Source organism: Triturus cristatus, chromosome 4_1 (genome assembly GCF_964204655.1).
Source record: "Triturus cristatus chromosome 4_1, aTriCri1.1, whole genome shotgun sequence".
Lineage (NCBI taxonomy): Eukaryota > Metazoa > Chordata > Amphibia > Caudata > Salamandridae > Triturus > Triturus cristatus.
Window position 1 is genome coordinate 361,148,712 of NC_140585.1, and position 24,173 is coordinate 361,172,884.

At 43.1% G+C, this 24,173-nt stretch overlaps 1 protein-coding gene across 3 annotated transcripts in view; it reads left to right on the plus strand.

The window, feature by feature from the left end:
* Positions 1-24,173, plus strand: part of LOC146854951 (uncharacterized) — a 98,933-nt gene that overhangs the window by 13,855 nt on the left and 60,905 nt on the right. Inside the window, exon 2 of one of the 3 annotated variants that reach the window (XM_085652382.1) lies at positions 10,582-10,675. The exons of the other annotated variants lie outside the window; for them this stretch is intronic. The gene's annotated coding sequence lies outside the window, so the exon portion shown is untranslated. The remainder of the gene's footprint in view (positions 1-10,581; positions 10,676-24,173) is intronic. 3 annotated transcript variants of the gene reach the window in all.

The window sequence follows — 24,173 nt, forward strand, 5'->3', positions numbered from 1 at the left end:
TCAAAAATTAATCCGAACCGGGGTGTATCAAACGATAAGTGAGGTATTTGAGTAACCGCTGAATTAGGAACATATATAAAAAGGCAACAGAGTGAGACTTCGTATGGAAGAGATGTCCATAGTGTTTGATGAGTAAGTAGCGAAACCTAAGAGAATTACACATCGATGGATTTCCTAAATCTTACCGGAGGTTAAAGCAAGCAGCTCACCCTAAAACGTTTAACCGGTGTTCAGCAATTGTACATGCCACAGTGCTTCTCTACATCTGCGATGCCCCAATAAGTTTAAAAGGGCTTAAGAAAATGTTTGCGTGGAGGAAAAAAACATACACAAAAAAATATGAAATGCAGCATTGATTGATCTGTAGTGTCGTCACTGGGGAGGGCGGGGCTGATGCCCCAGGAGGCTGGTTTCACTGCCAAACTATAGTAGCGGCCAAACTGTGTTGGCTCTGAAGCGGTAAAGGAGACCCCTCTCAATGTGCAAGAGCGAACTATGGCTAAAAAGCAGGCTTAGCAAGGGTAAAAAACCTATAAAAATTCGACTGAGCTTTCTGCTAACTCGATTTGCCTATTTCTCTAAATTGCTTAAAGAGAGATGTAACCCATGATTTATCCTCTTTAACACTCCTAGGATTTGTGAATAATGAATCCAGACCCAGTACTTGGAACGTTTTTGAAATATAGTTAAGCCACAGGTTAGCGTGTTTCTTGTCCTGGCTGAGCCAGTCTCAAATAATGTCTTTACAACGTGTCGCATGAAGGTTACCCCATACAATTATCCAGAACAACAAGGGGGCCAGATGCACTTTGTCTGAAAAGTAATACTGGTATAGCTCCGCGTGGACAATATAGCTGGAGCTAGTCGGCGGGTGGTGCAAAAAGCTCCGGCATATGCAGTTTTCCTCGGATTGAAGAGGGGAGATGTTATGATGTTGACCCCAGATCTCTGCTCCATATGTAGCTGCTTGAACACACTAGGCTGAAATCATTTACACTGTCAAGTGACTGGCCCTTAATAGTAAGCTTGGAGATGTTAATTTTACCCATCCCAAACGCCATGATCTGCTATTTCCAATATTTGGTAACAAGGTTGAGACTGCTCATAAACTAAACGAAGCAGTCCACTTGCAAGTTGAAGGTGTTTTTGAGTGTGTGCCAGTAGGACTAAATAGTCTCCGTAGAGCAGCACGGGCACTTGGGTGCAGGCAGTTCTAGGGATATCCACTGGGTCGAAATCAGATGGGGACACAGGACCATTTTATAAAAAATAAAAATGAAAAGGCGCCAAAATACAGCTTTGATGCACACCCCGCTTACAGCAGTATTCGGGAGACATGTCTCCACTGGGTCTTAGATGCACCTTGGCAGTTAGGTCAGCATGCATAGTCTGCAGAAAATTCCCCGGGGGGGGGGGGGGGTGGTTGGCGGTTGGCTCTATCTCCAGATCCAGCAACCTCAAACACAGCATGGTACTGTTTACGGAATTAAATGTCCATGATAGCCTGGTACAGTGAACAGTGCCTGACACACATGTATTTGTTTATTATTAAACAAGTTCAGGCACTGCTCCACCGTACCCTATCCCTGATGAAACCTAAATTGGATAGGGGACAGAATATTGTGCTCTTGGACCCATGCAGCAAGGCCATTATTGATCACTCTGCCTATAATTTTAACTGTGCTACCAGTAAGCTAAATGGGTCTGTAGCACTTAGGGTACACATGATCACCCTTTTTAAAAATGGGCACCACTGAAGATAATTAACAAGACTGGGGGGGATGTTCATGTTCAAAGAACAGTTAAAATTGTTACTGTTCAAGGGGCCCTGTAATTCTGTTTTGCTTTTTATAAAGTCAGTTGAGATCCCGCCAGGGCCTTGGGCTTTCCCACCCAAGCTCTGGTTAGCTCAACTTCTGTCAAGAAGATATCAAGTGCTGTTGGATTCGTTAGTATTTCTTTTATAGACTTGAACACTTCCACATTCTCCTCAATATGATCATTAGTGGAGAAATGTATGACCAGGACCCTAAAATATGACAAAGGGCTTTCAGGGTCCTTCCCAAGCCTAATTCTCTTAACTTTATCCCAAAATATGTTACTATCGTTCCCTGTGGCAACAAGTTTCAAAAGCCTCAAATCCTTCTTATATAAGGCCCCCTTCCTGGCTTTAAGTGTGGATTTGTAAGCAGAGCGGGCGGTCCGGACCTCTGCATGAACTATCAGGGTGGCAATCAATGTTGGTTTGCCGCCAAGCAATGCTGATCAAACCATTGCGGGTCCTCTATATCACACTGGAAAGGTCTGAGCAAAAACTGCATGATGACTCGGCTTAAACCATTAAGAAATAGACTCTGGTGCTGCTTCAAAAATTTTGACCGGTTGTGAATATGAACTTTGAGCGCCAAATGAGCCTAAGGCCATCTGCCGAGTGTTGTGTAATGGAAATGGTGTTGGCGGGCGTTTGTCTGCATGGGGCAACTTTCCTACAGCCGAAAGGGCGTTGTGATCAACCCCACTCAGTCTGCACCACTTCCCTTTTAATGAACTAGGGAAGAAGATTCCTGATCACAAACATACAATTGAGGCTTGGCCATGGCCTCTAAAAGACTGTAAAGACCATTCATCCCCACTAAAGGTATCTACATGGTTAACTAGGTCATGCGGGTAGACATTTGGCCATCTCTGTTCCCTGTCACCACAGATCTGTCCGCAAAAATCTCCCTCCAGTGATCCCGCAACCCACGTTAAGCTCTGTCAAATTAGCATTGAAATCCCATCACAACCGGTATAATGGCTGTGGTTTTGAGTCACCCACTGCAGACTGCAAGTTTGAAGAACCGGGCCTTTAAGGGCCTGGCGGCGCAGGGCACGCCTGAAATCTCCGAGTTCACCTGCCTTGTTGTACAGAGACACGGAAGACTCTGTTAGCGTAGAAAACCAAATTTATTAGCTGCAGCTACGCACAGTTATCCTAGAAGTACATCAGTGGTAGGTTCTCAGGAGACTGCCACTTTACTCCGTGGCTCACAGTCTTTTATAACCATATACACCCAAAGAGAATCACTCCCCATGCACCAAATATTAGCCAATAGGAAAACATTCAAAACAAGGCACCATGTAACCACAACGTCCCCCTTGAGTCGTGTTCTTGCCCAGCCCCATAAGTCAATCAATGACAGCACCTATAGGTCAATCAGTACTGGCAAGACTTGTTTGTGTGCTTCAGGGGACGACTTGCAAACTAGGATGATGCAGGGAAAGAATACCGAAGGCCAACAGATAGTTGGGACAAGGATTAGTCAGTCTAGACAAGGATTAGTCAGTTCGGCTAGTTCCTGGAATTGGCTTCACAACAAGGGAGGGGGTTTATTTGACAGTACAAAGGGCAGAAACACATCGTTCGCCGAACTGCCTGAGTGAGGGCAACACAAAATGGCGACGGAATACAAAATGGAGTCGAAACTAAATTACCTCAAGTTAGGTAAAACATTAAACAGCTCCATAAAATGAACACATACATTATTAGTAAAATCAGTATTATACAAATGAATTACATCAAAACAGTTCGGGATAGATTGTCTTGGATCTTTATATCTGCTCATCTCAATTCTGCTCCATGGTTCTCGTCCGCTCTACGTACAATGCGACAAGACTGCAAAAAGTTGGAAAGGCAGTGGCGGCGCAAGTACGATCTTGTGGAGCGAATGAATTACCGTGGTGCGATAAAATCCTATTATAAACAGATTGTCGCAGCCAAAAAGAACTATTTGGAGCAGAGAATTGATAAAGCGGATAATATGAGCCGGGAACTCTTTAGGGTTGTGAAGGAGTTTGTCAACCCGGCAGTAGGGACCCCGGTCCATTCTCACTCGGAGGAATGGATCAAACAGCTCGCTAACTTTTTTGTGACTAAGATCACAAAGATTCAGGCCACTTTTCCAACGGCGGATTTTCAATCAGTGGACGTGGTGTCAGGGGACAAGTTGACTTATTCAGCGCCCTTGCAGGCTGAAACTGGGCCCTTATTGTCTGCTTTTCCCCAGCTGTCCTGTGAGACATCGCTTGAGCTGCTATCCAGGCTACAATCTGGTTCGCCGTTGGATGTCTGTCCGGCGAAATGCTTGGGCAAGGTGGCTCCGGCGGTGAACGGTCTGCTGAACCCCCTGCTTAATCTTTCATTGAGCTCAGGGGTGGTTCCACGCCAATGGAAACACGCACTTATTCTGCCGCTGATCAAGAAGCCTCTGCTCGACCCCCTGCAATGCGCTAACTACAGACCAATCTCCCTCCTCCCTTCTCTGGCGAAGGTGTTGGAGAAACATGTTCAGCATACTCTGACCACCTTTATTGAGAACAACAAACTGCTGCATGACTCCCAGTCCGGCTTTCGTGCGAATTACAGCACGGAGACGGCTCTGGTTGAGGTCACCGACGCCATCAGGGAGACGCTCGATCATGGGGGAAAGGCTATGTTGGTTATGTTGGACCTATCGGCGGCATTCAACACCGTCCCACACGCAGGCCTTCTCTCAAGACTTAGGGAGATCGGTCTGCGAGGGACGGTGTTGGACTGGTTTCAATCCTTTCTTGCCGACCGTCGACAGGTGATCTGGGCCCCACCGTTCTCGGCCGAAATGCTTCCGCTGGAGGTGGGGGTGCCTCAGGGCTCTATCCTGAGCCCCACCATCTTTAACATATACATGGCCCCTCTTGCGGAGGTAGCGGAGGCGTTCGGGGCCCGGGTCATCTCATATGCTGATGACACCCAGCTCTTGTTCACTTGCAGGAAGGGAGAGGCCTTTAGCGGCGGCAGAATTAAGGACTGCCTGAGTGCAGTCTTTGCGTGGTTCCAGCGGCACAGCCTGAAATGCAACTCAGACAAATCTGAGCTGCTCTTTTTCGGCTGTGCCCCTGATCCGGGCTGGAAGTCATGGTGGCCCCAGGACATGTCCCCCCCCAGAGAAACCATCTTCCCAGGTAAAAAATCTCGGAGTGGTGTTTGACGATGTTCTATCTTTTCGTCCACACATCCTGGGATTAGCAGGGAAATGTTTCAGCATCCTTAAGATGCTTAAGAAATTTCTTCCCCTACTTTCACTGCAGTATCGTAGGAAGGTAGTCCAGGCGCTTGTGGGCTCCCGCCTGGATTATGCAAATGCTCTTTTTGCAGGCCTACCTAAGTATTTGTTATCCAAACTGCAGATTGTCCAGAACTCGGCGGCCAGAGCTATTTATGGGTTGTCTAGGAGAGCTAGTGCCTCTGCGCTTTTGGCTAGGCTGCACTGGCTCCCAATTTTGGGGAGAATTAGATTCAAGCTCCTCTCTCTGGCATTCAAGGCCCTTCATGCGATTGGCCCTCACTACCTGAGGAAGCGTATCGTCTTCTATGTGCCGCGGAGGCTGCTGAGGTCAGCGGACCTGGCTAAAACGGAGGTGCCGGTGGTCAAACGTGTTCGGATGGGAGGCCGCTCCTTCCAGTTTGTGACAGCCTGCCTGTGGAACGAGCTCCCACTTTCCCTTCGGAAAGCGAATAATCTTCTGGCTTTCAGGAAGGAGTTGAAAACTCTGCTTTTTACTAAGTAACCTAGTGTGACGGTAGTAGGTCTTTCCCTTTGGTTTCGTGTTTCTCTGGGTCACTTTGCCAAAGCGCCGGGACACCCTTCTGGGGTAGCCGTGCGCTCAAAAAGTGCGGAGTAACATAACATATATGGTTAAGAAAGCCGAAGAACCAGTGTTGATGACTGTTACTTCTATGTGAAGACTTAAATTAACCCATATCGTGAGTCTTCACATCAACACAACACAAACCCACTTTATACCTAACTGTAATCCCTTCAAACACACTCTCCCTGTTTATACAACACACCAGCTCTACACTCTACTTATTCCTAACAGACCTCATTCCATTACCCCCAAATCTATAATTAACCCTCCTAATATCATCAACCAACACCCTTCTCCTCTTTTTACCGAAAACACACAATACAAACTTCCATAACCACTATCCATCTCCTCCACACACCACATACAATCTCCTCCAACGCGCATCACCAGCCCCATTTCCATTCAACTTCCACTCACCAATAGTACTTTAAGTCCAAATACTTCACAGACACTCACTACATCAGTATCTCATTTTAGTACTCCACAAAAACAAAACATAACACACTCACCAGCACATCAAAATCTCTCGCACATGTGCACAATTCGACTAAATTCCATCTCATATTAAATTCCGTTACAAAATAGAAACAAACACCCACTCCTAACATCATGACTACACAAATAATACACATCCTAAACCAACGTTACCCCTAGGTTTTCTGTCTTCACCTTCAACAAAGACCACTACACTCATTCACCCGACTCTCGTACCTTCTGGTAGTTTTCCAACACAAAAGCCCACAACTCACCTCACCTATGGCCACCTTACATGCAACCATGTATCAACAGTGCAACAAACTCAATTTTGAATACTTAGAAACACAACGAATACAGATATAGACACAATAAATTTGGTTCATACTTTCAGAGTGGCTCCAAGAAGCCTTTGATATCTCAGTACCACTACATACAACAAAACAGGTCAAAAGAAAACAAGCACCATGGATAAATGCAGCACTAAAAAAGATAAAACCACAAAGTCAGTCATGGGGAATCCCCAGTATCCTTTATTCTGTTCCGCAGCAGCATGGAGTCTCTGAAGCTTCGCCAGAGATTCTGCTGCAGCTTACAAACTACTCCGCTTATATACATTTGTAATCAAACAGGAACTAGTGAAAAACGATGATCTCAACAGAAAAGTATCAAAAAAGACAAAGGGTCTTGAGAAATGCAGCTGTAGCCGAAAGATTTCAGACAGCTTGCCACCTATCAATGACCATGGTTGATTGGTCAGCTTCCTGTCACACAAGGTCTGGTTACACTTGAAACAAACTATTATTCACTAATCTTAACAGCACAATGGGGAGTTTGTGGTATTTATAACTAATCTTATGACATATGTGCAGTGTCGGCTTCCTTACCGTGTCTGAGGCCATGGTGGTAACAGTTTGCAAGACTAAGTGAGAGATTAACACTTTCCTTTAGTGATCTTTTAACTGGACGGAAAACATTCTGCAGTTGAAGCCTTTCCTTAGGCACGTAATTCAACTGACCATTCTGTGAAACCAGTTGCACTCAGCTGAAGAAGGTAAATGTGTTTATCCCGAGAATAAGTTCATGTAAAGGATACACAGAAGAGGAAAGAAAAAAGCAATATTAAGAAGTATGATCCCTCTCACCAGGATATGTTAGCCTATTATCTTTTTTTAGTTGTTTTAGAAGATATATGCATTCTGCGGTTACAGTGCTAGTTGTGACATGGAATGTAGAAATTAGAGAACTGCTGATTAGGATGGTTACCCACATTTATCACTTATATTTTCCTGGGGTTTAGTTTGGGCGAGTGAATGCCCATCTGCTCCCGGATCTCTAATGCATTGTTGGATAGTGGTGGCTAATGAATTTTGAAAGTGGTGGGGGCAAAAATACATTCATCAAATTAGAACAGTCACACAAACAAATTGAGAGAGCCTACAATAAGTTTTCTTATTTAAATGCTAAAATGGTGCATTTTGCAACACAAGTTCTGCATAAATTGGCTAGAAGGCCAGAAGTTTTGAAATGGCACCAATGATCTATTCAGATATTTTTGTGGCATGCCATCCTTTCTTTCCCTTTCGGTTTAGTGGGGGGAAGAGGGAGTTGGGGCTGGATTCGTCAAAAATGTGAATAGAATGGTTGCAGAATAGTGAGAATTTCAACAGGTATCTTAAAAAGTGGCTAAGAGCCTTAATACAGACAAAGAAACTGATTCTACAACGTCACATGTAATATAATGCTGTAGTAATGCTGCTGGTTTCTGTACGAATTATTGGTTAATTTATTGGTTAATTTGCAATTACCACTTGCATGTTGGCTTTTTGATATTCAATTTTTTTTTTTACAAGTTTATCGTCTGATCTTATTTTTAATTATTTTTATATTTGAGAGAAGATTGTATGCCACATGTATATTAGCAGTGATGTTGTACTTTTATGGATATATATTATATCCGAATAAAGATGATTGACTGACTGACTGACAACGTCACATGGCGATTGTATTTCCAATCTTTCCTCTCCTTTCTTCACTTAATATTTCCAGTTAGATTCTGGGTCCTAAGTTGTAAAAGACCTTAACTGAGAGGTCTTTGAACATTTTTGCCTAGGCCTCTCTCCAAACATTGATGGCAAGGTTTAATGGAGCAGGAAGGGCAAGGCTGATGTCGGGGGCGGCGCTTATGAGATCATTTCATGTATACGTTTTTTCTGTAGCTCTGAATCCACAATTAAACGTGAGATTTATAATAGGGCATATTCATCGAAAATAAATTGACCTAAAAACACAGTTTCCCTTGTAATCCTGGTCCCCGTTTTAACTGCATCTATGGTACTAATGATAGGTGTGTCCCTGAGTAGCAGTCTATCTTTCACCCCCTACCAACCATGCCTGATCAGCACTCCAATTTTAATACAGGCTCTTTGTCCCTTTTTTTCCCCCTTGCTTTTTGGGAGCTTTTTATAGCATGGATCAGCCCAAGGATATTTTAACACTTTACATTTTACATGAGCACCAGTTGCGTTACATAAGAAGGAGATTAAGTGATTTGGCCCGAATCGCAGAATGTTGAGCTAATACTGGGACTTAAGCCTGGTTCCCCAGTTCTAAAGTCTGACGCACTCGTTGTTGGACCATATCTCCTCCCTTTTAGGAAAAAAAAATTAGCTCCTGTGTTTTGCGCCCTTCTTTTTCAATAATCACTTTTCAGCCCTAAACTACCCAGTAAAATGAAGCCCCATACCCTTTTCAAAGAAAGAAATCCTAATTGTGATCCGGTGACATCCAGACCCATGGATCACTGTTGTTGCACCTGCTTCACCAATGATATCTACTGCCTTACGAAGTGAGCTGTTTTCACTGCCTTTTGTTGAAACATGGGCTTCCATCTTTCCCCACCCCCCTCGCTGCACATTTCTTTGACTCCCAAACTAAAGTTTCTCTTCTTCCTTAATTTCTTTTCCCGTGGGCCATTTCTTCAAATCCCTAAGCAACACTGGCTCAACAAGTGTGCACTGACTGCCTTATGCAAGCAGGGATGGTCAAACGACTATGATTGGGATTTAGCCAATTTTGAGGCCTCCGTGTTTTGTAAAAAATTATGGATTTGCCACTTAATTCATCATCTGCTGCATAGTCTGTAGGTTTTAACAAAACAATTAGTTTCAAGCTCAAACAGATACAACGGTACTAAAAACTCAGCATTGTGTTGCCGCCCATGTTCTTGAGAGGTAATGTAAGGGTGTTATTGCGGAGTTCTGGAGTGAGTCCCTTTAATGGACACTCAAAAATGCTTCTACATATAGGCTTTTATTACTAAAATATATAGATATAAATAATTTACATATGCACATTGCTTTAGGCAACAGGCTTTGACCTCATAGCACTATAAATACACAAATCCCTTTTTCCTACTGTGTCAACAAGGATTCATTTCTGGTACTCTTGGGTCATGAACCGAACATTTTCACTGATGGCATTAGCAAACTTAGGTGTCATACAGAAAAAGTATATTTTCTACAGATTAGTTGAACGTGCATTTACTTTTCATTTAAGATGCATGCCTTTTTTCCTGATATCCGCAGTGGGAGCGGCGGTACCAGAGTCATTGCACACATAGTTTCCCCCTAAAGCTTGCTTACCCAGGTGGCATGGCGGCATGGCTGACTAAGTTAATGCTCTCTGACCGGGTCCACCATCTGAAAGTATGCCCTTTTGGGTTAGCTGTCCCACTTAACCAGTTAACTAGTAATTCGTTAATTCACTTTAGTGCTTTCAAACATGCAATTGTTATTTTTATGAAGAACTCTGCAGTTTAGTCATTTTTATTTTTAAGAAAATGCATGTTTGGCCTATAGGTATTAGCTTGCCATTTTCATTTTGCTGCTCACTTAACGGTCACACATGGGCAGATTCTACCTTCCGTGTCCATTCATCGTCCTCAAATAAAAGTTGTTTATCATATGGTAATGATGTTCCCGTTTTAATCAGCCAGGGATACACAGAATTATACCAAGATTTGTCATCATACATCAAGTATGACCCACTACTTTTCAGGGGATAGCCAGAATGGTGCCAGGAATGTCCATTCTATTTCATGAAAGAGGCACTTTTCATGCAGGTAATTCAAGCATGCTTCCATGAATGCCCACAATGCTGTCACTGATGGGTCCCATTAAGGACCCATTTCATCACAAGCAGCACACACAATGACTCACACACCTGGGACTGCAGAATCTCAATGAGTTCCCAACAGCAGCTCGGTGGAGTACCTAAAAGTGATGAGTTAGATTTTTGCAAAACTCAGTAGTGCCTGCAGATTTTCCATTGAGTGCAACCAGGAGCTCAATTGGTTGCCTGTGTGAGATTCACCAAGAGCTGCATTGTATAACCTCAGAGTAGGAATTCAGACTGTTAAAGTGTGTTTTTTTTTTTTAGCAAGCAGGAACTGGCATTTAATGTCTTATCTGGAATGACAAGATGCACTCTGAGAAGCAGGGATCAAGTCTGGAGTGGCACTTTATTTAGACGAGTAAGTAATGACGTGTTTTTGACACTTATTAATCAGGAGTAAAAGAACACAATCGAGCAAAAATTAAATCACGGTAATTCCGAAAGGGCGCTAAATTGAATAGCAAAATGCAATGAGACTGTATAGCCTTATTTAGTAATAAAATATCAATGAATCAGCCAGCTAGCTGGGAGCTTCTCTTTATGAAAGACATATACGAGGTGATCAATGAATAGGTGAGTGGACAGTTCTTTTATACAGTTTTAATGGAGAACTGGTGACCACGGATTCAAAACATTAGCAGGTGTTTGACTGCAGAACATAGCAAAAGCTGGGCAAGTTATTGAAAACAATTTACGTCACTGCTGATATTGTATATTCCAAGAAGTTTATGAAAGGTTACGGGTAATTTTGAGCCATGTAGCTGTTTTAATTTCAAAAGCTAGCAAAACAGCAGGTGCAAAGTTGTGCTTGGCCCCAACTTCTACTCCTAGCCCATCTTGTTCTTGCTGCAAATTGAGACCATGAAGAGATAAATAGGATGCATCTGCTATCCAGAAGATGTGAGCACAGAGGATTGGGGACTTGTTTATCAGCAAGGCAGTGACCTGGGGTTATTGGGCATCTCAGGAGAGATTAATTTGAGGGCAGAGATTTAGGGCTGTGTGAACAATGTAGCATAACCCTGTCTGTGGCTTGGCAGAGGTCTTTCAGACTCTTAGGCTTCAGGTGTGAACAGAATGGGCCTAGGGCTCATTACAGGAACTCAGTGTTTCTTTGCAGTAGTTTGCAGGTACCCCTTGTGTGTCTGCACGGCCTCTTAGAAGTACCTGCATAAACTCAATTAGCTACCTAAATGACCTCAATGAAGTCCCTGCATGAGCCATGATGTGTCTGCACAGACGGATTTGGTTGCCTTCATGCACTCCGTGGCAAACCTACATGAACTGCTATTCCATCAAATGCATGTTTGTGGCATGTTCTTCTGTTTTTTAAATGTCTTGAAATTATAAGCAAGCACGCAAAAACTCATTTAGTGATAGATCAGTGGTTGTTCTGTTCAGAAATTATTACAGGGATTCCATAAACATTATGAATGTTCTCCTTCATAATTCTATTTTCTTTATTTTAATCACTTGCTTTTAGGCTCCTTCTTTATGTTCTTAAACACATACAGGATGGTTTCATTTTAGCTGAAGTTTCCATTTTAGTTAGGCTGTCTAGCTTGTTTCCCAAGGTACTGCGTGTCATTATCTTTCGCACAACTCGTGGAAGTGTCAATTCATCTAAATTACTTTGCAAACACTCTGCGACTCCTTAAACACCTGTTTTTTAGTGATAACATTTCCACCATAAAAGTGAGCATACCTACACTCACCTCCCTTGAGTTATCACTTCCCATGCCTGTAAACCCATGCTCCTTTGAACAACTCCCGTCTATAAGCACACAGGCACAACTAGACCTTATGTCTAAAGTAAAATCCGGATCTCCCATGGACTGCTGCCCACCTCATGTTCTAAAAACGCCTTCACCAGTCTTCCAGGCGCTGTCCTTTCCCTCCTTAACAAATCCTAATCCCAGGGCCGGGTCCCCAAAGTTTTTAAAGAGGCAATTGTTGTTCCCCTCCTGAAGAAACCTGGGGCGGACCCTCAGACCATGTCAAACTACTGTCTGATCTCCTTACTCCCCTACCTGGCTAAGGTATTGGAGGCCCATGTTGCTAAGTGCCTGTCCAATTTCATCGAACAATCTAACTACCTCGACTCACACCAAGCAGGGTTCCGCCCTGCCCACCCTACCGAGACAGTAATATTGGCAGTATTAGAAACCCTGCGAGAGAGAGCCGACAAGAGCTCCCCTCAGGCCCTTGTGCTGCTAGATCTCTCTGCAGCCTTTGACACGGTCGACCATGACATCTTGGTTGGCCGTGTTAGGGAGGCAGGCATCTAGGGCTCTGCCCTTGGCTGGATCAGTTCCTTTCTTGAGAACCGCTCCCAATCAGTCCACATTGCCCAGTTCACGGCCCCAAAGCTGGCAACCACCTGCGGGGTCCCACAGGGTTCCTCACTTTCTGCTCTCCTGTTTAATCTCTACCTACTCCCCTTGATCTGGTCCCTCAAAAAAAGGAAAGTTACTACTTTCAATTACGCTGATGATCTTTAATTAATGTTCACTATCGACAACTCTTCCCAATCAGCCCTTGAATTTCAGTCTACCATGCTACACATCCATCAATGGATGCACTGCAACCACTAAAAGCTCAACCCAGGCAAGACCGAATTGGTCCTCACGGGCGGCAGCCATAACCTTTGGGGCCCACACTTCTGGCCAATGGAACTTGGCCCCTCCCCTACCCCTTCTCCCTCAGTTAAAAGTCTCGGCGTCACAATTAACGACCTATCCCTAAAATCCCAGGTCAGCTCTGTGATCGCCACCTGTTTCTTCCAATTACGGAAGATTAGAAAGATCAGCAGGTTGCTCACTCGGCAAGCACTAATACAGGTGGTGATAGCCACGATCATGTCCTATTTAAACTACGCAAACTCAGTCTATTTTGGAATGCCACTGTTCTGAACCAAACGTCTACAGTTGGTGCAGAATCAAGCAGCCAAGCTGATCCACCAGCAACCCAGGTGGCAACAGGTTACCCCACTTCTGAGGAAATTGCACTGGCTCCCTATCCCCCAGCGCTGCGCCTTTAAAGTAGGATGCCTGGTCTTTAAATCACTACATGGCCAGTGGCCTAAATTCATTGATACCATTATCCAAAGACACCTCCCTTCACGTAAACTACGCTCTGCTCACCTCCATCTTCTAGCAACCCCTGCCTTCAAGCTGAAGCAACATGGGGGCTGTAGGTTCGCAACTCTGACACCCAGACTTTGGTATTTCTTTCCCTTGGAAACTAGATCATGCACAGATAATTATGGCATTGATCATTCGGGTGATACTGTTCCCAATCACTACACGGCCAAACTATCATCCCCTGATGATGCTTCATTGGTAGAGCAGCAGCACATCACCAGGTCCCATTACATAAATACCCTATTAAGGACATTTTCCTTTTTAAAACATTGTCCAGCACACACAGATTATGTCAATATCTTCCTATGCTAAAAGGCATGCTGCGCCACTCTGATGGCATTTGTAAGGACCTAGTGCGGACACGCATCATTACACCCAGGGTCAACAAGAAATATAAACCAGCACCCTCAGACCCTTTTTACATCAAGGGTCAGCTTTCCCCAGATTCACTGGTTGTCTCGAATGCCTGTAAAAGGGGCAATTCACAATCATCAGCAGATACTCCTCCTCACAAGGAGTCCAAACATATTGACGCTTCAGGGAAGCGAGTGACAGCTCAATCCTCCAATCACTGGTGGATCGCCAGCACTCATGTTTTAGTACAAGATGTAATAGGGTACATTGGGATGGCATGGAGGAGTTCCTCCATCACCTCCCCGAGGAATATCAAAATGGGTCATTAAATTGTGAATGATGGCAAATTAATCTCACAATAATTCAATCAGGTGCGCCTTGGATTCAGCGGATACAGCAGCCAGAGGCATCGATACAAGTGTATTGTTGCGTAGACATGCTTGGCTCTGTATACTGGCTTCAAGCCAGCGATGCAGCAAACACTCATTGGCCCCAAGCATCTCTTTGGCCCCCAGGTGGACCAAACATTGGAGAAAATAAATAGGACACCGAAGTAGCTAAATCATTCTTCGCGTGGTTCCTTTTGGCGTCCCTCATACAAACATGGTGCCAAAACTACACTATTTCTTCTTCCCTACTGGTAAAACTAAAACATCAGATCAGTGGGTGTTGGACATTATCCAACATGGGTATTGTCTGGAGCTCATAACCACACCTCCAAACATTCTACCTTGCAGACACAATCTCTCTGTAGAACATCAAAATCTGCTCAAACAAGAAGTACAGGCTCTGGTGCTCTAAGGAGCCATAGAGCCTGTACCTCTTCAACACCAATATTCAGGAGTGTACTCCCTATACTTTCTAATTCCCCAAAAAGACAGAATACTGCGGCCGACCTTAGATCTCAGGTCATTAAATAATTGCATATGTTGGAGGGAAAAATCTCTGTAAGAATAACAAAGAAGCAGGTTGACAATACAATATGGTTTAATGCATTAATCAGCTGGGGAGATCAGCCAGGCTCAGCTGAGACTGGAATCTGATGTCCGACGAACAGTCAAAAAGCAGTGGCTTATATACTCTGAAACCGCAATAGAAAAAAATTACAAGCCTAGGATTTACGTCATAAAAGAGTAGATTGAAATCAGCAGATACAATAATTTCTTGTAAACAAAGCACATATAAATATGGGCCACATGGCCCTCGCATATCATATTGGCGGAAACCCCCTCAGTTGTTTTTCTATTCTCGGAATTTAAACGTTATTAACAACATTTCACATACATCTGTTTTCCTGTGAAGCGAGTGATTATATTTTTGCTTAACGCTTATTGGCTACGCTTAGCTGACCTCTGGCCTGTGGTTTCATCCATCATGCCTAGCATCGTGTAAGTGTGGCATGTGGTTTTCAACTCAAGCGACATTCATGTCATTATGAGCAGTGGCAAGGCTTGCACCTGGGCCAGTCCATCCTGTGTGAGTGCTTAATCTATGTGTGCATGCATTAGTAACATGATTACAAAAGATGTGACTGACATCTTTCAGCTCGTCTCTCTAGCAGATGGACTTGTGGTAAACCGATTTTGCAGTTCCAATGTTTAAAACACTACTGGTTACCTGAGTCTGGAGGAAGATAGGATCTACGCTTCATGCAGTAGCTTAGCTTTGTGACCACAGGCCATTTCATGACCTTTCAACGAACTTTGTGACCTGATAAGTTCAGCTAGACACATTGTCCTTTGCAACATGCTATTTTCTGACCTAATTCTGGGCCTGCATTTCTACTGAGGCATAAAGCTGCTTTTAACTTTAAACTTCTGCATAGAAGTTGCAGGCCTTAGCTCTGTGTGTGTTTGTACAAAATGTATCCTATTCTTTCCTATATCACATACCATTAGAACACTCATATGGTCACTCTTCTCGATGTGATCCCTCTGTTCCAACAGGGCGACTGCTTGCTAGCACCAGGCTTAAAGGACACCTACTTCCACATTCCAATCCATCCAGCTCATCGCAAGTACTTCAGATTCTTTATAGATGTAAGATATTTCCAGTTCCAAGTACTCCCATTTGGAGTCACTACAATACCCTGGGTGTTAACCAAATGCCTAGCAGTAGAAGCAGAACATCTGTGCAGACAAAACATTCATGTCTTCCCATATTTGGACGACTGACTCATCAAAGCCAGTACACTTCTTACGTGTCAACGACTCACTCAAACTACTCTCCATCTTATCCATCAACTGGACAAATCACACCTTCTACCTTTACAGGTTCAGCCATACTTGGGGGCCATACTCAACACACGGTTAGGTTTACCATACCCAAATCTGGCCAGGATTCAAAATCTTCAAACGCTTCAGTTATGCGACTCTTGGGCATGATGGCATTTTGCATTGCAATAGTGCCACATGCTCGACTTCATATGCGCCCATTGCAAGAATGTCTACAGGGCCGGTTGTCTCAATCACATGGTCAGCTACAGGATCGAGTGTTGGCAGATAGCGGCACTCATCGCTCTCTGCAGTGGCGGGACACAAAAAAAAACTATCAAAGGGGCAGCCATTGCTCAATACTGTTCCCCAGACCATTCTAACAACAGATGCATTCCTTACAGGATGGGGCGCTCACCTCAGTTCAGGGTCTCTGGGATGCTAAACACTAGAGTCTCCACATTAACTACCTAGAGCTTCAAGCTGTTCACCTAGCATTGAAAGCATTTCTAGCTCACCTGGCAGGCAGAGTTATCTTGGTCCGGATAGGCAATATGACAACAGTGCACTATTTACAAAAACCGGGGAGGGACACACTCTCTATAGTTATTAAGCCTATCTCAGACGATTTGGCATTGGAGAATACGTTACAACATCCACCTGCTAGCCGAACACCCTCTGGGAATGGAGAACCACTTTGCCGGCCTCCTCCGCAGGATGTGCCAACAAGTCCATGAGTGGGAACTCCACCCCCAAGTCCTCCTCCCATACTTTCACAAGTGGGGGTTTCCATAGATAGATCTGTTCGAAACGGTGGACAACGCAAAATGCCCAAACTTTGCCTCCAGGTTCCCACACCCACTATTAAAGGGCAATGCTGTATGGATGAACTGGTCAGGGATATTTGTCTACACTTTTCCTCCTCTCCCGCTTCTTCAGTTTGTGGTTCGGATGCACGGGCAAACATTTCTCACCCTCATCCTAGTAGCTCCCTCTTGGGTTCTCCAGTCATGGTTTACCACACTATTCCAACTATCTACAGGTTCCCACAAGGAGCTTCCCCTCAATCCAGACCATCTTACTCAGAATCATGGAGAAATCAGGCACCTAAATTCAAAGGAACACATCCTTGCGATTTGGCTCCTGAGGTCATAGAACTTAGTTACCTGAATCTCCCTCCTGAATGTATGACCATTCTTAAAGAGGCTTGTAGGCCTATAACTGGATTGTGCTATGCAGAAAAGTGGAAAAGGCTGGTCTTCTACTGGAGCAGTAAACATATTAACCCATTTGATGCATCTGTGCTAAACATTCTTGCTACCTTCTTTATTAACAGACCTCTGGCCTGGCTTGCACATCAATATGTCTACGTTTGGCTGCGGTTGCTGCTTGCTTGCAAAATAGGTAACACTTATGTTTGTTCAAAGTACCAGTTATTAAGGCATTTATGGAAGGCTTTAAAAGAGTACGTCCATCTGCACCCGCATAGAATCTTCATATTGTACTTACCAGACTCATGGGTCCACCATTTGAACCATTACATAACTGTCCTCTCCAATTCTTAATTTGGAAGGTTTTGATTGCCATTATCTCACTTAGGCGTGTCAATGAGCTCCAGGCTTTAACCCTGGAAGAACCTCTCTTCCGGCTACACAGAGATGGAACCAACCCAAAATTCCTCTCAAAATTGGTTTAATCTTTCCACCTTAATAAGTCTGTTGAATTACCCGTTTTCTTTCTGCAACCTGATTCAGTTGCGGAAAGAGCTCTTCATCAGTGGAGGTTAAAAGAGCTCTAACATACTATATTACCGAACTAAAAAGTTCTGTTGGACTAAACAACTCTGTTGCTTTTTCGCCCCCTCACAAAGGCAGGCATTTTTAGATGGATATGCAAATGCATTCGAACAGGTTATGCCAAAGCAAAAAGGACTTTGCCTACACCACCTAGGGCACACTCTACTTGTAAGATGAGGGCGTCCGTGGCTTTCCTAGGCAATATCCCAATTGTTGAGATTTGTAAGGCAGCTACATGTTCTACACCACACACTTTCACCAAACATTATTGTGTGGATGACGTAGCACGCCAACAAGCCAATGTAAGTCAGATAGTGCTACGTACTCTTTCAAACCACTGCAACACCCACTGGCTAGCCACTGCTTTTGGGGAGGCACTACTTTACAGTTTATACTAAGCATGTGTATCAACAGCCACACATGCCTCAAACAGAATGTTACTTACCCTGTAAGCATCTGTACGTGGCATGTAGTGCTGTAGATTCACATGCGCCCACCCTCTTCCCTGGACAGCTGTGGCAGTTCCTTTTACACTATTTTATTTGCGTGGCCAGCTCTTTTCTGATACTCACTCCATTCTCACCTGCTTGCGGGAATTTTTTTTGTAACAATGGAGTCAATGAGCATTATTTCCAAGATGGGGAGGCACTTACCTTGTAACCAAAGCCATCTTCGAAGAACAACCTGCGTGCATCCAGACCCAACACTTGATGGCGGAAGTATGCTAGGCATGTGAATCTAGAGTAATACATGCCAAGAACTGATGTCTACAGGGTAAGTAACATATTCCTTTCGGCTCCTGACCTCATGATAATAACTGAGATTAGCAGTACTGCATATGCCATAAAAATCAGTATCAAGTAGTATTGCCACAGCTCAATAAAGGGCCTCTACCCTCAAGTGATGGAGGGTCTCGAGCCACCATTTAATAAACTTAAATGCCATTCCCTAACCTACCCTGACAAGATGAAGTGCTGATGGCCCTATGTCCACTGAGCATAGTGCATACACATAGAAGCCCATAGAACCTGTAAACCCAACAGACATAAGCCCAAATGGGAGGCTCAAGGCCCAAAGCCCACCGCCCCGCGACATCAATATGTAACCTTCAGAAGCTACTAGGCCCAGGATTGCCAGAGCTTACATTTCAGTTGCACCAGAAAACACGAGACAGCCCAAGCCAGTAGAGAAAACACAGTAACTTTCCACTGTTACAAGGCCACTGCACACCCACACGTAGGCAGATAACCAGCTGGTACCAGTTGACACATTGTTTTTCATCGCTGAAGTCCTATTTTTGGAAGTTAGCTTGCTCAAAGATAAACCACAATGTCTGATGAAAACTGCACCTGCCTTGTGGGCGTTGGTCACATGCATTCTGTAAGAAATGTACGTGATCACAACATTTTCTTTGTTTATACGTTGCGGTCAGGCATGACCTACCAACCGTTGTGCCACCTGGCCACCTTACCCCACCCACGGTCTTAGAACACATGCGGTTGACCCTTTCCTGTATCCTGGAACACATGCGGTCAAGCCACCTGTTGGCAAATGCGTCAGAAAATACGTCAGGTCCACCCCTGGTTCCCCATATCAAGATATTTAAGATCCAACACGACAGTTAGAAGGTAGAACTTTTCTGTGCTGTCCACAGGCCTGTTCTCCAGCCGGCTGCCTATCTGATTTGGGACCTTACAGCCTATTTCAGGTGGTACATCCCCCATTTGGGGATTTTCCTTTATCTCTTGAAGATATCCTTCTTAGCTCTGTATTTTTTATCCACACCCATTCCCTTGCATTTCAGCTTTTAGCAACTAAGTTTTAGAGGATTATTTGTCTTAAGTTGAGGTTGCCTCTGGGCACTATGCTTCCCTAGGATAGCTTCTGCTTCCATTTAAGTGTCTCAAAACGTATTTTTAAGGTCTTAGCCGTAGCAAACGTAGCCACTCTGAAATGTTTTAGCTACCTAAATCTTTATTCACAGACATAGCTGTATTTCAAACGATTATCTGCAAAAAGAATGCATTGCATGAGCATCTAAACCTGCTGAGGGTTTAAATACGCCATATCATTAATCATTAAGGGATCTCCAACCGATCCATCTTATCATCTATCTTTAGTCAGTATATTGCTTAAAGGTATGTGCTTATGATATTTAAATGCTTTCCCTGGCAGAGTGAAGCCAGGCTTTTGCTGAAGGTTTAGCCTGTATAACGGGAATCCTCTTTTTAGCATGCTGAGTTAATTAAATAAAATGTGCCACTCCAAAATAAATTCCACGGCGTCATCTCACTTCTTTGTTCCTCATTTCAGTAACTGTCGAGTTGGTGCCTGTGATCACTCACGGAAGGTATTTCGCATTCTTGAGGGGCAGTGACCACGCCCTTGGGGCTCTGATCAAAGATCTCCCTTTCTCACAAGGCAGAAGTAGAGACCAGGTGCCTAACGAGGTGCATAACCACCAAGTATCGATATAAATATGGGTCTCGGTCTCCTGAATACAAAGTTGTTGATACAAACATAATCTCAAAAATACAGAAGGGGAACCAGCGTCCCCAGCTCTTTAAAAAGCAATTGTCCAAGCAGGATGCCAGCCTATACTTGCTGGCATAAACCAGGTGGACGTTGGAGAATCCAGAATCCCAGATCCCTCTTACCTAGATCGCACTGGCTGCGGACATGAAGCTTCTCTTTGCTGCAGTAAACATAGAAACGACCCACAGAATGCTGTGATTTTAAGAACGTGTAGCACGTCATGTAGTCCTGCTTCTATGACTCTATATAAAGAAAGGACTAACAGGCCAAATGCCTGAGTGGGAAGAAGACCCATGGGCACCATCTTGGACCAGTTAAATGCTTGTATTAATAAAGCGAGTATGAGAAATAAAAAACTAGTCGCCGCCAAGTGGGAAAAGAATACTAGGACGCCATTTTGGGCCAGTTAAATACATGTACAGGAAGTGAGGCAAACTGCACAACTGAAACTGATAACAAAAGCTGAAAAATGCAGCCCATCATGTATTTTATATTGCTAAAATCCTTTAAACGATCAAACCAACAAATAAGCAAGGACTACAAGTTATTAAAGTAACAACACTTAAAATTAATGAAGTACTACAACTTACTCAATATACACCATCTTGGTACAGTGACGTACATATAGCAGAATGAAGTATGTGTGCCATGTCAGTAACTGAGTAAAAGATCTAATATCACAGTGAAATTACTTGTATGTCGTATTGAGAACATTTAACAAAATAACAAAAAAAAAGTTTCCAATAAGAACAAAATCTTCATAGTGGGGCACATAAAGATGTATATGGCACACATATGTGAGAGAGGGTCCAGATAGCAAATCCCATCCTTGTCACTCATCCAGCATGAACCCCCACATAGGCCCTGCTGTCTTTCTGTAGGCCTTTTGATAAATTGACCAGAGTTCTGCACCCAATTGGCTCTAGGCCTGTCTGACTAGTATTCCCAGCCAGCTTCTCTCTGTGAGGCATACTACTCCAGACTGGATAACCCCCACCCTTCCTGTGTGCGCAAAGTTCACTGACTTCCTCTCTACCCTGTCAACATATAGCACACCACATCCTGGGTACGTCTGACCATGAGAACAGGGAAGATCACACCACAAGAGCCACAGACCAAGGTGATGTATGTGGCAATCTCAAGACATTGCTATATATATATTTTATTCCTTACATTGCAGTTTTTCCTCTTGCCCTATGCAATTTAAGACGAGCGCTTAGCCTGAGAACATAACCCTTGACCTAATCTATGTTCCGTTTAGTATGATAAGCGCGACACTTCTGAAGAATGTGCGACCCGTGGTGTAATTGACGTAGGTACAACGTAGGTAGGACTGACGTTGCAGTAGGCATTTTTGCTTCAGATCCATGCATTAAAGGGTATAAAAGGGAAGCCCGCAGGTTTCTTGTCGGACAACCTCCCAGTCTGTATGTAGGTGAAGGACTGCATGGGTTTTCCCCAAGAGTTCTTTTTTTTTTTTTATATATTTTTATTGAGAACAGGAAAAAACTAAAATAAATTTAATCAGCCAATTAATAAATCAAAACAGGCATATGGAATTAAACAATTAGCCAAGAATACCATTACTTTAAACACAATATCAAAAAGAATTTTGATAAAGTCAACAAAGATAATAATTATCATAAGAATCTTTTACACAATCAGTTGATAATAAATACAATGTCTGGTATACAGCAACATTTTCCCGGTTGCAGATTATCTAAGAATACTCCCTTGATTTTATATTATAACTGGCGTGATCATAATCAAAAACAAACTGATACACAGTACATATGATAGCAACAAATATCTTGAATCACTGTATATAATCCAGCATTTCCTAAAGTGCATTGTGCAGTATAAGATTAGGATAGATTAGGAATTTTCTTTTTTCCAGATCCCCCCTAAATTTCGCACTTGCTCCTACACATTTGGTGTAGGCCTCCTCGAATCTGCAAGTCCGAACCATTTTATTAAACCAATGCTCGGTAGTCGATTTGTTTAACGGTTCTCCAGTTTTGAAGATCCAATGACCTGGCTACAGCAATGGAAATCAATATAAAATACTGCTGTTTTTTTGTTAAACCTTTTACCTCGCCTGAGGAACCAAATAGCACCAGGGTGCCAGATGGCTCAATTGTTACAGATAAAATCTGAGAGATCTCTGCAAAAAACCCTTGCCAAAATTGTCGGAAATTATTGCATTCATAGAAAATATGTACCCACCCGCCCTCACTCTGTTTACTACATCTAAAACATCGATTGGGACATGTTTGAAACATGTTAGATAATCTCTGGGGTGTATAATACAACACCATCTTGACAAAAAATTAATTCTCTTAAAATTTGCACCTCTGAGTGCTTTGTTTGCTAATTCGCTGAGCTGTTGCCATTCTTTAACATTAAACCTACAGCCTGTCTCAGAATACATTTTTTGAAGCCCTTTTGATGAAGTAGGCGATACCAGCTGCTCACCCCCAGCATTCTGTTTGCCATTTGTTAAGTAATTTGACGTGTAGTTTCGCCCAGCATTGAATAGTTAATTTTAAGAAAATTAACTAGCTGTAAACAAACTCGTGGAGAGAGCAGTGGTCCTTGTAGTAATTCACATTTGAACTATTTCCCAAGAGATTAATGTTTATAAAAATCCCCGAGCTGTCTAAAACCAGATTCTTGCCAGACCCGATAGAACCCTTTAGAGAATATCAGACCACCTACTTCAGAATCCCCAAGAGTTCTTGATATCATTAAGATACATTTATTTTTCATTTACTTGTTAATTATATATATATATATATATTATCATATTTGCTGCATTATTTTTAAACTGATGTTCTCTTATTTTTAGGAGTCAATATTTACATTGCAATTGCAAGGCTGCTTTCTCTTATGTTTAAACGTGTGTATTTTAAGCATTTTAAACCAAATGTGTTTTGAATTCTGAGAACATTTCCCTTGATCTAAGTTATGTTTTTCATATTGCATCTATAAATGTGTCTTTGAGGTTTTAATCTGCACACCTTATGTTGCATTTTCTGAAGTTTCTCTCTTCTGATTTCAATGCTTTCTGAGTCCTATTGAAAGTCATATAAATTGACTTCTGATAAGTGTGGCTCTCTGTGAATACGAGGTCACTATATTTTGCATTTTAATGCCTTTCTCTTGAAGCTGTGCCTTCTAAATAAATTTGTTAAACCTTTTGGCCTAGTTTCCATGACTCGCACATTTGTTTCCTTCATTTTAGTATGAGCGTTCCTGCGCACCTCACCTCAAGTTAAGTTGCCCCTAAAACGCCCCCCCCCCCCCAACATATGACAAATACTTAGCCAGAGGGGAACATATTAAGGCCCAATGTTAATAAAGAAGGGTTGAGGACTATAAAGGAGAAACACTGGCACTGTGAGAAAGTTATGGGACATGGAACAGGTCTGAAAAGTACCTACCCCATGGCATTCTCCCATAGGATCATTTCATTAAGACCCTTTTTGTGTGTTGCCCGGATAAAAATCCAGTATACTTTTTTACGATCTACATTGTCGTTGCTGCAGGACCTTATTTTCTCAAGTATAGTCCAGTAAGATCTTTTTCTGTTTTCCCCACCTGGCTCCAGTGTGCCACTAAAGGAGCAGGATTTCTGTTATTTTGTATAGCTGATCTGTGTTCGCTTTCTCTTACACTGAATTCACGACTCGTCTCTGCTACATATCCCAGACCGCATGGGCAAAAGATGAGCTAAACAACATTGGATGATCTGCAATTTGTCATTTCTTTCAAGATGATTTTCTTATCATCAAGTTAAATAAAGTTGGAGACCA